Source organism: Castor canadensis, chromosome 3, assembly GCF_047511655.1.
Source record: "Castor canadensis chromosome 3, mCasCan1.hap1v2, whole genome shotgun sequence".
Lineage (NCBI taxonomy): Eukaryota > Metazoa > Chordata > Mammalia > Rodentia > Castoridae > Castor > Castor canadensis.
This window is the reverse complement of record NC_133388.1, coordinates 160,708,663-160,724,661: the sequence shown is the minus strand read 5'-3', so window position 1 is coordinate 160,724,661 and position 15,999 is coordinate 160,708,663. Positions and strand designations below refer to the sequence as shown.

At 36.2% G+C, this 15,999-nt stretch overlaps 1 protein-coding gene across 4 annotated transcripts in view; it reads right to left on the bottom strand.

Moving 5' to 3' along the window:
* The window catches only part of Vps13b (vacuolar protein sorting 13 homolog B), a 699,658-nt gene that overhangs the window by 91,191 nt on the left and 592,468 nt on the right, over positions 1-15,999 (bottom strand). The window lies entirely within an intron of this gene.

Genomic DNA, 15,999 nt, shown 5'->3' with positions numbered 1-15,999 from the left:
AAGTTCAATGACTTACATTTCCCAATATCATATAAACATAATGTCTTTCCATAAGAGTTCTTAAAATTAGCACTCAAAACCCTATAGCTAATATGATAAGCAAGGATCTACTCACAATAGATGTTTAAAAATTAGTTCATGTTGAATATTCTATAGACTGTTGAACAAAATACTTTCAAAGTATTCCTCAGCCTCAGGTCATTTGATCTACTTCCAACAGTTTTCTTCCATATGCATCTCACAAAACTTATGGACAATTTGGTCCTATATTAGTTTAAGGCCAACACAATTGCAGAACATGACTTTTCTGTTCAAAAACCTCAGTATTTTCAGTGTCAACATAAATGTTTTAGTTTTGTTTTACTTCTTCAGATTTTCCATGCGTCCATTAATACTACTTATTGAATACCCACTGAGTATTGTAGTTCCATAAAAGTTATATCCATGTGCAAGGAATGAGGGTCCACTGACAATTGCACTATCTGGGTCCTTGCTTCACTTGCTCATTCCTTGAACAGAATTAAATATAAGTCTGATTAAAATGAAGAGTGAAGACATCCACAGGAGGGAAGACCTTTGCATAGTGGCTGGTGGGTGGGGAAAGTATGATGACAAGATTACATTAGTGCTAGTAGAAGTCTGAAAGGTTGGGGCTGGAGAGGGGAAGAATAATTATGGATCACTGAGTAGATGCTGCCCCTTTCCCTTGCACTGCCCTCTACCTTCTTTCCAATGTGACGATGCTTGCCCACCATGTTAGCCTGGCTCCCAAATCCATGAGGAGCCTAGACAACAACATTGTGATTTACAGTATCCTAGGGACTACGACAATAAAAACTTAAAAAAAAGTCCTTGGTTTTCTACTTTTTTTTTTTTTTGGTGAGACCGGAGTTTGAACTCAGAGCTTCATGCTTGCAAAGCAGGCACTCTACCACTTGAGCCACATGTCCAGTCCAGTCCTTGGTATTTAAAGAACTTTCAGTCTAACTGGTGATCGTCCATAGACATTTGCAAACATTAGAAAGTAAAACCATCAAAGTGCTGCTGTTGGAGTAGACACACAAGAGGAATTAAGAATGGAAAAAACCAAAACAAAACAAAAAATAAACCCCAGAATGGCATAGGGGTGAATCATGCTGAATTCTCTGAGGTGTGAATCTTCAGATGGGTTTTGAATGAGGTTGTGAAAATAAATGCTAGATGTATTCCAATATGTATACTAAGTAGTTTAACATCAAAAAGTTTTCAGTTATGGGTGGTATTTACTGCAATGTTAGTAAACTTCTATTGAACACAATACAAACTCGGGGTCACTAAGTTATTAACTAATTGCTATATACAAAAATGCAGCCAAGTTTATTTATTTATTTATTTTTGAGACAGGGTCTCACTTAAAACCTAGGTGGCCTGCCTCTATCTCCCAAGTGCTGGGATTAAAAGTATGCATGACCATAACTGGCACAAGATATTAAAATCTCTATAAATGGGCACACTAAATAACTCTCTAGGAATTTATCTATGGAGTTCCAAATAAGATTTGATTGGCAAGGTAAAATTAAAGCTTGTATTTATACAGAAGAAGCAAAAAATATTTGTACCTGTGTTTTACACATTTGAACTTTCTTTCATACTAAAGAAGTCATAAGAAATAAAGTACAAGTTTAGTCAAAATTTAGAGTTCTAGAGATCAGTTTTAAAACAGTGAATGCACAGTTGGAAGTGTTTATCTGAAGCATTTTTCTTGCCAATTATAATTTCTGACACTGAGATTTCCCAAGATTTATTTTTCTATCTCAATTTTTAACACTGAGATTTTCCAAGATTTATTTTTCTATCTCTAGAAAGTAGAAGATATTAGAATACACTGAAAAGGGTTATGAAACATCCTGAGTATCTGCCACAACCTTTATTCATAAAAATTAATTCATTTTCCTAAATTAAATATATAACCACTGAGTAGAATAGAGATATATTTAGTATACAGAGTAAATCCTGAACCATAAAACCATACTTAAGTGGTCAGCAACACTCTTTCAATCTTGAAATCCTGACTATTCTAAAAATTTTATGCTTTTATTTAAAATTGGAATTATATAAAAATTAAACATTTCTTAAACACAAAACTTATATGGTACATATGTGAACTACTTTAAATATATATTTGAATCAGCATATAGTTTTTTGTCCTTTTTAATTTGGCAGTTAGTACTGAAGTTTGAACTCAGAGTCTTGCACTTCTTTTGCTTTAGTTATTTTTCAGGCAGGGTCTTACGTTTTTGCTGGGTTCCAGCCTCAGACCAGGATCCTCCTGCTTACAACTTCCCATGTAGTTGGGGTCACAAGTGCATACTACTATGCCCAGCTTGTTGGTTGGGATGTGGTCTAAGTTTTTGTCTAGGCTGAACCGAAACTTCCCAAGTAGCTGGGATTATAAGTGTGAGCTACCATGTTCTTAACGTGATCACCACTGTATACTATAAAAGTAGTATCTAAGTATTCACTTTTTACATAAGGATTGAAAACATCTAAGTGATAGAACAACCCTGTTGTTAATATCAGTGCTGACTCTGCTAGAGACTCACAGTAGCTAAATATTATAATTTCTTTAATGAAATTATGGACTGTGAACTAATTCACGTAACGATTTTTGTGATGCATAATAGGTAGAAACAGAGAGGAAGGTAACAACCCAAAACCCACAATCTATACTATTTATACTTCAGTACTTCTTTTCCGAAAAAGTTTTTTAATAAGGTCAAATTCATGGCTAGTGGTCAGTTCACACAATTCTGTGGTACTGCTCACTTCTGACAAGCTCAAGAAATACACAGAGCTCAAGATTCAGTAACTTGTTCAACCATCTGCAAGTTCAGTTGTAAATTTAAAATTTTATAGTGGTGGAAATATTGTAAACACTGCAAAGCATTGCAGGAGTTTTTAAAAAACATTTTTATCACTGTATATTATCTGTATGCAGGATGTCACGGTGGTACTTCACACGTGCATATATTGTACTTTGATCAGATTCCACCCCTCTTCTGCTCTCTTCTCTGAAACACCTCTCTCCATTTTCAACAGCTTTTAGTGGGTTTCCTTATGCCATCTTCATACATAGACACAATGTACTTTTGATATTATTCATCCCTATCATCCCCACCAGCCCCAAACAGTTCCACAATTACAATCACATTTTAAATGTATATGTATATATTTTAGGCCTAGATTCCACATATGAAAGAGAAAACATATGACCTTTGTCTTTTTGATACTGGCTTATTTTGCTTAACATGACAATCTCTGCTTCCATCCATTTTCCTGCAAACGACATAAGTTCATTCTTCTTTATGGTTGAATAATACTCCATCGTGTTTATATACCACGTTTTCTTTGTCCATTCATTAGTTTATGGGCATCCATGCTGATTCCACAGCTTGGCTACTTGAATCCTGATATAATAAACATGGATGTGTGAGGGTCTCTATTTCATCCTGACTTACATTCTTTCAGGTATGTGGTATCTCTAGACCATACAGTAGTTCTACTTTTATGTTTTTGAGGAATATCCATACTGATTTCCATATTGCTTGCAGTAATTTATAGTCTCATCATCAGTGCCTAAGAGTATCTTTTCCCTACATCCTTGTCAGACTTTGTTATTGTGTTCTTACCCATTTTGACTCAGGTGAGATGAAACCTCAGGGTTGTTTTGATTTGTTTTTCCTTTATGGCCAGGGATGTAGAACATGTCTTCATCTAGTTATTGTCCATTTGTACTTTTTAAATGCCTATTCAATTCTTTTGCCCATTTATTAATTGGGTCATTGATTCTTTGGGGTTTAGTTTTTTGAGCTTCTTGTATATGGTGGTTATTAATGACCTGTCAGATGAATAGCTGGCAAAGATTTCCTCCATTCTGTAGGCTGTCTCTTAATCCTACTTACTGTTTCTTTTGCTGTGCAGAAGCTTTTTAGTTTGCAATCCCATTTGTCAGTCTTTATTTGCTGAGCTATAGTTGGAGTTCTATTTAGGAAGTTGTTGTCTGTGCCTATATATTCCAGTGTTTTCCCTGTCTTCCTACAGTAGTTTTAAAGTTTCAGGTCTTACATTAAGGTCTTTAATCTACTTTGAATTGATTTAATACAGGGTGAAAGAGATCTAGTTTTAGTATTCTACATGGAATATTCAGTTTTCCCAATACCACTTGTCCAAGAGGCTGTCTTTTCTCCAACACATGCTTTAGGCACCTTTGTCAAAAATCAGATGGCTGCAACTGTGTGGACTTCTTTCTGGATCTTCTATCCTATTCCATTGGTTTACATGTCTGTTTCTGTGCCAGCACCATGCTGTTTTTGTTACTATAGCTCGGTAGTATGAAGTCAGGTACTGGTGATACCTCCAAAATTGCTCTTTTTGCTCCATTGCCTTTTCAAGATCTTTTGTGCTTCCATATGAATTTTAGGATTTATTCTTCTATCTTTGTGAATAATGTCACTGGAATTCTGATGGGGATTGCACCGAATACATAGATTGCTTTTGGTGGGATAGCCATCTTCACAACATTGATTCTGCCGATCCATGAACATGGGAGGTCTTTCCATCTTGAGTGTCTTCGATTTCTTTCTTCAATGTTTTACAGTTATCATTATAGAGGTGTTTCACTTCCTTAGTTAAATTTATTCCTAGGTACTTTATTTTTTAGAGATATAGAGAAGTGCTAGAAATATGCAGAGATCAAAATGCAGTAGTTTGTTCAACCATCTGTAAGTTCAGTTATAAACTGAAATTTTTTGGAAGTTTTTTTAGTATCATATTATTGTTGTACTGGGGGTACACTATGACATTTATAAAAGTTCTTATAATATATCATAGTTGAATTCATCTCCTCCATAATTCTCCTTTACCTCCTCTTCCTGCATTCCTGGAATAGTAAATTCACATTATTAGAGTGGTGAAACGATCATAAATGGTGCAAAGCATGCAGGATATTTATGTATTTATGCCTCCAATTTAACCAAAGCTACTTATCACCTGTCCTGGGTGACCTACATAGGGACATCAATGCTTTGAACAAGGAGGGTTCAGTACATAAAATGTAGATTGATCCTATCTTAACGGCACTGGGCCTAGGCAAAATCCCTAAAGATTTACTAAGCATGTCGTTCTGGGGTGAACATCTACAACACAGCATGTACCAAAAAATAATCTGACCTGACTGATGAAGCCCTGAGCTATACTTTGGATCCCTCTGTGATAATAAGGGTTTGATACAGCACACAGATATATCAGAGAATGACTAGGATGAAGGAACCCAGATTAAAATGCTTGCACTTGTATCACACACATTGTAACAATGCACATGTATATCTGGCTAAATCTAGTCTAATCATCTATAAAATGAGTACAGTATTAGACCTACTTTTTAAAGTAATAGTGAGATACTAATACAACAGTTAACTTAGTGTCTAACATTTAGTAATAGAAAAAACCTCACCCTTCTTTTTTCTTGTTGGTAAACAAGGTTATTTAGTTTAACACTGATTTTTAGAGATTATCTTTAACTCACCAAGTGGCTCTCACAATATCATGCTGGCATTCATCTCAAAGGGTTCTGCTTCACAACACTGGTTCACATAAATGGTCTCTTGCCTTCTGTGCTAACCCTTCTATCATCCTGAGAGAATGCTGAATGCATAAGAGGACATGGGAGGTATGTCTGCCTGATGCACCAAGATCTGTCTACTCCTTACAATTGTCATTTTTCAAGTGTTTTAACTCTAACCCAACACAACAAATACATCTTTTTTATAACCAAGGAGAGACATAAAACGGGGGTAAGGGCAAGTTTTCCTGAAAATGTAACACATTTTGATACTTTTTTTTATTGTGCTAAGATACGTATACAATATAGAGTTTATCATTCTAACTATCTTAAATCATGCAATTCAGTGGTATTAAGTATATTCACATTTCAACATCAACATCATCCAGCTGGACATTTTTATTTTCTCAAACTGAAATTTCATAACATTAAACAATAATTATCAGTTCTCCCTTCTCTCCAAGCCCCTGAAAACCACTATTATAACTTATGTTTCTATGAATCTGATTACTCAGCATCTTATATAAGTGGAATCATGTAGCATTTGTCTTTTTGATATTTTCTGCTTTATCAAAAATTTCAGTTGCAACCTGCTAAATTATTTCATGACCCACTAATGGGTTGCAATCTATAGTTTTAAAAACAGCCTTACATGGGAGGTAAAGGACTCCTTTAAATCTAGTGGGGAAGAAGGGAGGGAGAGAAGGGAAGAGAAGTGGGAGGTGGAGAAGAGGAGGAGAAAAGGGGAGGAGGAGAAAAGGGGGGGAGGAGAAAGGGAGAAAAGAGAATATCTCCTAAGATTTACAAAATAAGCAACATGACCCAAAGATGTCATTAGTACCATAAATCTACAACTTTAAGTGAAAACTGGGGAATACTGAGTACTTTGGAATGTGTATGGGTGAAGGCTTACATGGCAAAAGACCGACTTTCTGGAGGATTCAAGCATAGCGTTCAGTCGCCAACTAATGGGAAAGAGCAAAAGACCTGAAAATAAAAAAAAGTCTCACCTAAAGTAGAGAAGGCAAAATTTAGGTTTAGACCTAGGAAAGAATAACTGAAAGATTTCTCTGGATAAATCCTGGATCATACCATTGTATGACTAGACACAGGGGACAAGGCAGTTCCAAGTGTTAAGGTTTAATGTCTGAATAGCTTATGAAACTCAAAACACTATCCCCCAAATCTAGCTCTATCTGAGAGTTCAGATCCAAGTAGTCAAACAGAGGGGAAGAATATCTGGAGGCTACTGTCACCTTCTGATCAGAGAGAATTCAACTGGTGGAGAGAAAAACAATTTAGCGACTTAACCATCATGACTTCTGATTTTCCCACTGTCAATATATGCAAGAGTCAGTGCTTTGGGAAATGAAAAGCATTTTCTTTTCACAAAGACTATCAAAGATAAGTAGACAGTGACATCTTTTATGGAATCTTAAAGGAATTTGAGGGAATAGGAGAGGAAAGAAGAAAATGTGAATGTAAACTCGTTTTCTTCTTTTTGGCACATCCAAATATAAAAGCCCTTAGGAAAACTTACTAGAGGCTCAATTTTCATGACATGAGGAAAGAGCCACACACCCTTACGCTATTTCTCTTTCCATATGAATTAGCATTTTGGGGGTAGGGATGAAAAGTCCTTGTACATCACCTGCTCACACATTTTAATGTTGTGAGAAGATGACCATACAATTTGGATAACAACGTGCCAAAAACAGATCAACAAAGTATAATGTTTTGTCAAGCAACTTGTAACCAAGTATAACTAGATATACATAGCAAGAATGGCAGTTATTACTGTTATACGACAATTTGTGCTTTATATCGTCAAAGTAAGTACATCTGGAACTGGTCATTTGGTAGTGAAGCTAAGAGGGGCAGATGAGTAAAAAGTGTTTCTGATATATCAGAAGACATCTGATTGACAGGAAATTCAGGGAACTTGGCAAGGTTTCTCAGAGCCTGAGAGAAAGGTCCATGATGACTCCTTTTCCCTTCTGATCCTTCCAGGGCCAGCCATATAGTAAGAAACTGCAAATTAAATTGAGTATGTATTTGCTTGATACCTTCTGTTTACTATTTAGATCCACTTTCTACCCTTCCACACCTTCTATGCCCCTGGAAGGAACTTTCTGTACTGCATCGGCAAGTTCCTTGTCTTCTGGCTTGTCCATGAGTTCAGTCAGTGGGAGGTACCCGTAGAGATAAGAAGGCACCAGGGAAGTGAGGTGAGAGTTTGCATTTCCCTGATTCCTTCCCAGCCACATCTCTATACAATGTCTCTGTCCCTACACTAAAAGCAGCTACAGAATCCCACTCTGGGAGTTTGGGTAATGACTCTCTCACTTGGCAACTTTAAGCCTAAAATGGGATGATTCTCAGGGTTCCCAGCCCCAGGGTATTGTCCCATCCCTCGACCCTGTCCACACTTCTGTAAAGAGTCCTTTCATTAAACTCACCTTAATCACTCAGCTTGAGCTGCCATTTGTTTCCTGTCAGGACCTGATTGGTACAGGTAGTTTACTTAGCATTTACAATGGCAGTGAGTATGGGCAAATATATCCATGATGGGTCTAAAGATGCATAGCTGAAAGGGATGACTTAACCAGGGAACCACAGGTGTACCTCTTGCCCCCAGTCCAGTGTACAGGAGAGAGAAGGGGAAGGCTCTCACAGGTTAATACTATTGTGGAAATAGTATGAAGACCAACACTGATTCTACTACAAATGCTGCCTCCAAAAAACCACTATTATTTCTAACTCATTCATTTGCATATGGTTAAGCAAACCATTAGTAAAATATTGTGGAATGTAATAACTATTGTCTCTGTCCTTTGCATTGGAAGTTCCCTGCTATCCCTTGAACCAGTTAGCTCCTATTTATTCCTTAAAGTCCCAGCTTACACTGTCTCTCAAGGCCATATATCCCACAGGTGATAGAGCCAGGACGTAAACCCAGGACTTCTAGCTTGAAATTCTCTATTAAATATGCCTCTACTTACATACATACAGTGACATTATCACTGTGGCAGGCGCCTTAAACTGTTATAGATTCATCTCAATTGCAGGCAGAAGCTCTTCTTTTGTTTTAAATATTAAGTTATACGGTACCTATTTTTATGACCTTTTTTCTAATAATGTCCGACGACCTGATGCATACCTTTCTCAAACCACTTTTACCTTTTATAGTAAACTAATCTCTAGTCAAAAAAGTGCCGGGTTTCGGTCAACATCCAGGTTTCCCATGTGACACAATACACTGAAGATAACCATAAAAGCTTCTGTCCGCATGTAATTTTTATTTCTGTTTTTTAGTGATGAAGACTAAGCCCAGGGCTGTGTGTATGCTACACACATTGCCATTTTATGTAAAGTTGATGTATCATCAAAGTTTTGATACTTTCTTTTTAGAAATTAGACAAAATTTGTCTCTTTTGAAAAAAATGCCTTAATAGTGTTTTATTATGCTAATTTTTTAAACCAACCCCCCTAATTTAATTAGTATCAATTTCTACCTGAAAAAGGATTAACCCCAAACAACTTAAAGTAAGATCAACTGTGAAATGTCAGAAAAAGTGAAAAATCCCCAGTGAGGGTCTGTGATTGTGATGTAAAAGTCTGGTGAGAATGTCTCAATTTGATTGTCTGCATAAATGTCTGACTTCTAATTTCAACAGTGCCAAGCTTACCACAAAAGTAATTTTATGAATGTTTCAGATTCAGAGGAATTAACCTTGTCCAAAATGCTTCTTTCAATGATGAGAATGTATTCTTCCATAAATAAAATCAAGAAATAATTTCTAACTTGATACTACTAATGAAACTCAGAATTTAAAAATCAATTTAGCTATCGAGGGAATGTACTTTCTGAGATTGTCCAGTTTCTATACTTAGAAAAAGCAATCTTCCTATCAATCTGCTAATTCCTCATAGCATTTGTGTTCTTTTATTGCTACATTACTTTTAGTAAAGTCAAGACACTACTTCTCTATAACATATTTTCAATAAAAGTATATTACTATATAATATACTAGAGAAGGTAAATATTTTCAAGTGCACAGATGGTCTTGAAATAAAATCTATAAAGTATAAAGCAAATTACTACTACTAAGCATACAAAGTAGTCAATGAAAAAAGACTGAGGCTAGACCAATGTGCTAACAGGACTTATTTCAGTGTGATATAATTACAGATTTTTTTTTTTTGCTTTCTGAATGTTCTTCAATCACTGAGAATTTCATGGAGATGTTACTAGACATGGTCAACCAAAATGTACAAGAGGCACTCAAGAAATTCTAAGACACCAAAAATAAAGAATACAAGAAGATGCAGAAACAAATAAATGAACTCATAGGAGCCCTAAATAAACACTAAGTGTAACAGAGAACACCATAAATATAGAGATAAATGAATTAAAGTCAAAAATTGACAATATTACAGTGGAAATGACCCATGATATGGAAAACCTCAGAAAAAAGAATGAAACAGAAATACAAAACACAATGGAAGGTCACTCCAGCAGACTAGAACAAGCAGAAGACAGAATCTCAGAACTTGAAGGTAAAATGGAAGACCTGTGAAAGGAATATGCAATAACTCACTGACTCCATCAAAAGACCAAACCTGAGAATCACGGGCACTGAAGGAGAAGAGGTGCAAGCAAAAGGGATTCATAATATATTCAACAAAATAATAATAGAAAATTACCCAAATCTACTATGCCCATTCAAGTACAGGAAGCCTCCAGGACACCAAACAGACTTGACTAAAATAGAACTACCCCATGACATATTATCATTAAAACAACAAGCACAGAGAATAGAAAAAGAATACTGAAGGCTGTAAGAGAGAAAAAGCAAGTAACATACAAAGGTAAACCTATCAAAATTACAGCAGATTTCTCAATGGAAACCTTAAAAACAAGAAGAGCATGGAGTGAGGTATTCTGACACTGAATGAAAATAACTTCAACCCTAGGAAACTCGACCCAGCAAAACTATCATTCAAAATAGATGGAGCAATAAAAGTCTTCCACAATAAGCAGAAACTAAAACAATATATGACCACCAAGCCACCACTACAAAAGATTCTTCAAGGAATTCTGCACACAGAAAATGAAAGCAAACAAAACCATGAGAGGAGAGGCAGTACCAAATCACAGAAGAAAAGACAAGGAATCAGAAAGTAACATTGATTCAGCTGCACACAATCAAACACTTAAACAACAAAAACAACTAAATGACAGGAATCACCATATACGCATCAATACTAACAATGAATGTTAATGGACTTAACTCCCCCATCAAAAGACAATGTTTGGCAAACTGGATTAAAAAGGAAGATCCAATAATATGTTTTTTATGGGAGACCAATTTAATTGACAGAAACAAGCATTGGCTTAGGGTGAAAGACTGGAAGAAGATTTACCAAGCCAATGGACCCTGAAAACAGGCAGGAGTAGCAATACTTATTTCGGACAAAGTAGACTTCAAACTTACATTGATCACACAAGATAAAGAAGGACACTCCATGCTAATAAAAGGAGAAATACACCAAAAGGAAACAACAATTATCAACCTATATGCACTCAACGTCAGTGCACCCAATTTCATCATACATACTCTGAAGGACCTAAAAGCATATATAGACTCCAACACAGTGATAGTGGGAGACTTTAATACCCCACATCACCACCAGATAGGTCATCCAAACAAAACATCAATAAAGAAATTCTAGAACTAAATCACACCATAGATCAAATGGACCTAGCTGAGGTCTACAGAATATTTTATCCAACTTCTGCACAATATACATTCTTCTCAGCAGCCCATGGAATCTTCTCCAAAATTGATCATATCTTAGGGCACAAAGCAAGCCTCAGCAAATGTAAGAAAACAGAAATAATCCCATGCATTCTATCTGATAACAATGCATTAAAACTAGAACTCAACTACAAAAACAACAATAGAAAACATGCAAGCAATTGGAAACTGAACAACATATTGCTCAATGATCAATGGGTCATTGATGAAATAAAAGAGGAAATTAATAGGTTTCTGGAAGTTAATGAAAATGAAAAATGGCCTACCAGAATCTATGGGACATAGCAAAGGCAGTCCTAAGAGGAAAATTTATAGCCATGAGTGCATACATTAAAAGGACAGAAAGATCTCAAATCAATGACCTAATGCTACATCTCAAACTCCTAGAAAAATAAAAACAAGCAAATCTCAAAACAAGCAGAAGGAGAGAAATAATAAAAATAAGGGCCAAAATTAATGAAATAGAAACAAACAAACAAACAAAAAACCATACAAAGAATCAATGAAACAAAAAGCTGGTTCTTTGAAAAGATAAACAAGATTGACAGACCCTGGCAAACCTGACTAAAATGAGGACAGAAAAAACCCAAATCAGTAAAATCAGAAATGCAAAAGGGGAGACAACAACAAACACCATGGAAGTCCAGGAAATCATCAGAGACTACTTTGATGATTTAAATATATAAATATACTATTTATGTTCTAATAAATTTGAAAATCTTGAAGAAATGGAAAAATTTCTAGATACTTATGACCATCCAAAACTGAACCAAGAGGATATTAATCACCTGAATAGATCTATAACACAAAATGAAATTGAAGCAGCAATAGTCTCCCAAAAAAAGAAAAGTCTGGGACCTGATGGAGTCTCTGCTGAATTCTATCAGACATTTAAAGAAGAACTAATACCAACTCTCCTTAAACTTTTCCATGAAATAGAAAGGGAAGGAACACTGCCTAACTCATTTTATGAAGCCAGTATTACACTCATCGCAAAACCAGACAAAGATACCTCCAAAAAGGAGAACTACAGGCCAATCTTCTTAATGAACATCGATGCAAAAACCCTCAATAAAATAATGGCAAACTAAATCCCACAACATATCAGAAAGAATATTCACCATGACCAACTCGGATTCATCCAAGGGATGCAGGGGTGGTTGAACTTATGCAAATCTATAAATGTAATACAGCACATTAATAGAACCAAAGAGAAAAACCACTTGATCATCTCAAAGATGCAGAAAAAGCCTTTGATAAGACCCAACATCACTTCATGATAAAAGTGCTAAGAAAACTAGGAATAGAAGGAATGCACCTCAACATTGTAAAGACTATATGTGACAAACTTATAGCCAACATCATACTTAATGGAGAAAAACGGAAACCATTTCCCCTAAAGTCAGGAATGAGACAAGGGTGCCTGCTATCCCCACCTGTATTCAACATAGTCCTGGAATTCTTAGCCAGAGCAATTAGGCAAGAAGAAGAAATAAAAGGAATACAAATAGGTAAAGAAACTGACAAAATATCCCTATTTGAAGACAACATGATCTTATATCTCAAAGAACCAAGAATCTCTACCCCAAAACTCCTAGACACCATAAGTAGCTACAGCAAGGTGGCAGGATCAAAATCAACTTACAAAACTCATTAGCTTTTCTATACACCAACAATGAACAAATTGAGAAAGAATGCATGGAAACAATTTCATTTACAATAGCCTAAAAAAAAAAAAAATCAAATACCTAGGAGTAAACTTAACAAAGGATATGAATGACCTCTACAAGGAGAACTACAAACCCCTTAAAAAAGAGATCGAGGAGGACCTCAGAAGGTGGAAAGATTTCCCGTGCTTTTGGATTGGTAGAATCAACATAGTAAAAATGGCTATACTACCAAAAGCAATCTACATGTTTAATGCAATTCCCATCAAAATCCCAAGGACATTCATCACAGAGATTGAAAAATCTACGCTAAAGTTCATTTGGAAACACAAGAGACCATGAATAGCCATGGCACGACTCAGCAAAAAGAGCAGTGCTGGAGGTTATCACAATACCTGACTCCAAACTATATTACAAAGCAATAGCAATAAAAACAGCATGGTACTGGCACAAAAACAGATATGAAGACCAACAGAATAGAGGACCTGGATATGAATCCACACAGCTATACCCACCTTATTTTTGACAAAGACACCAAAAACATATGATGGAGAAAAGACAGCCTCTTCAACAAATGTTGCTGGGAAAAGTGGTTATCTGCCTGAAGAAAACTGAAACTAGATCCATATTTACCACCCTGTACTAGTATCAACTTAATGTGGATCAAGGACCAGAGTATCAGACTGAAACTCTGAAGTTAGTACAGGAAAGAGCAGGGAATACTCTGGAAGAAATAGGGATAGGGAATATACCTATTCCTGAGGTTGCTTAACAGAGGAAAGGATGGACAAATGGGACTATATAAAATTAAAAAGCTTCTGCATAACATAAGAAAGGGTCTCTAAACTGAAGAGACCACCCACAGAGTGGGAGAAAATATTTGCCAGCCATACATCATACAAAGGACTAATAACCAGAATATACAGGGAACTCAAAAAACTAAATTCTTCCCAAATCAATGAGCCAATAAAGAAATGAGCAACTGAACTAAACAGAACTTTCTCAAAAGAAGAAATCCAAATGGCCAAAAAACACTGGCCATAAAGGAAATGCAAATCAATACCACACTTGAGATTCCACCTCACCCGTTAGAAGAGCTGTCATCAAAAATGCCACCAACAACAGGTATTGGCGAGGATGTGGGGAAAATGGAACCCTCGTACACTGCAGGTGGGAATGCAAGCTAGTACAACTACTCTAGTAAACAATATTCAGGCTTCTTAAAAAACTAAACATAGATCTGCCATATGATTCAGCAATTCCACTCCTAGGGATATACAAAAAGGAATGTGAATCAGGTTACCCCAGAGGCACTTGTACACCTATGTTTATTGCAGCACTATTCACAATAACCACGTTATGGAAACAGCCAAGATATCCCACTACTGACAAATGGATTAAGAAAATGTGGTATTTATACACAAAGGAATTTTACTCAGTCATGAAGAAAAGTGAAATCTTGTCATTCTCAAGTAAATGGATGGAACTGGAGAACATCATCTTAAGCGAAGTTAGCCAGGCTCAGAAGGTCAAAAATCATATGTTCTCCCTCATATGTGGACTTTAGACCCAAAACAAATGCAGTAATATTATTGGACATGGTCACATGCTAAGGGGAGAACACATACAGGAGGAATAGGGAAAGGTAGGAAACCCAAAACTTGAAAGTGTTTGATGTGCCCACTGTAGAGGAGCTAATATAGTAATCTTAATCTGACAGAGGCCACTATGGGAAGGTGACCAGGAAGTCATGAAGAGTTCATGGAGAGATGAATTAATTTGGGTTGTAATATGTAATACACTTGTGCATGGAAGCAATGCTAGGAATCTCTCTGTATAGCTATCCTTATCTCAACTAGCAAAAACACGTTGTCTTTCTTTTTTTTTTTTTTCCTTTTTCTTTTATTATTCATATGTGCTGTCTTTCTTATTATTGCTTATGTCTACTCTTCAACAAAATTGGAGAAGAGGGCAGAACAGGTTCTGCCTGGACGGGGGGCGGGGGGCAAGAGGGAAGAGATGGCCCAAATAATGTATGTACATATGAATAAATGAATAAAAATGTTCTTCAACGAATATATACTATTAATAAAAATACCTTCAAAAGAAAAAACATGTACAATTAATTCATTTTTATTATTCTTTGATTATCCTGGGGTTTGAATTCATGGACTTACACTTGCTAGGCAGGTGCTCTACCACTTGAAACACACCCCAGCCTTTTCTTGCTTTAGTTGTTTTTTAGCTCATGCTTTTCACCTGGGGCTACCATTGGACGCAATTCTCCTATCTATTCCTCCTGCATAACTGGGATTATAGATGAGCACCACCATGCCATGCAACTCATTTATAATTTAAAGCAGCAATAAAAACATAATGGTAGGCTATAATTATAACATATATATTCATATAAGCAAAAATAAAGGTTAAATAGAAAAGGAAAAAAGTTGATTTGCAGTCCAAAAGAAGGGATCACATAAGAACATTTAGGTCCACCCTTTGGGAGAAGAGGAAGGCAGGACACTGACAGCAATGAAGAACACAGCCTAAGCCTATACATCATATCTATACCAAAGAAAATGTTCCACTGACTGTGGCTCGCTTTCTTTTTCAGTCGAAATTATGAGAGCATGACCAGAAGGCTTAGCTGGAGAAGAGGCTGCTAAAGCCATTTTTCTTACTCTAAGTCAGTGGATATGACAGGCAAGCAGCGGAGATGGGTATAACCTGGATCCTTTCTGCCACAACCAGATACTCTGCAGGACGTGGGGAACAAGAACTTTTGGGGGTCATAATTCAGAAACCTTTGATCTGTGGCTCCTGAGATTCATTACAGACAAATTGACTTTAAAAACTTCATATATCTCAACTTTGTTGGTCAAGTTTTCTTAATATTGAAAGTTGCCTTTTA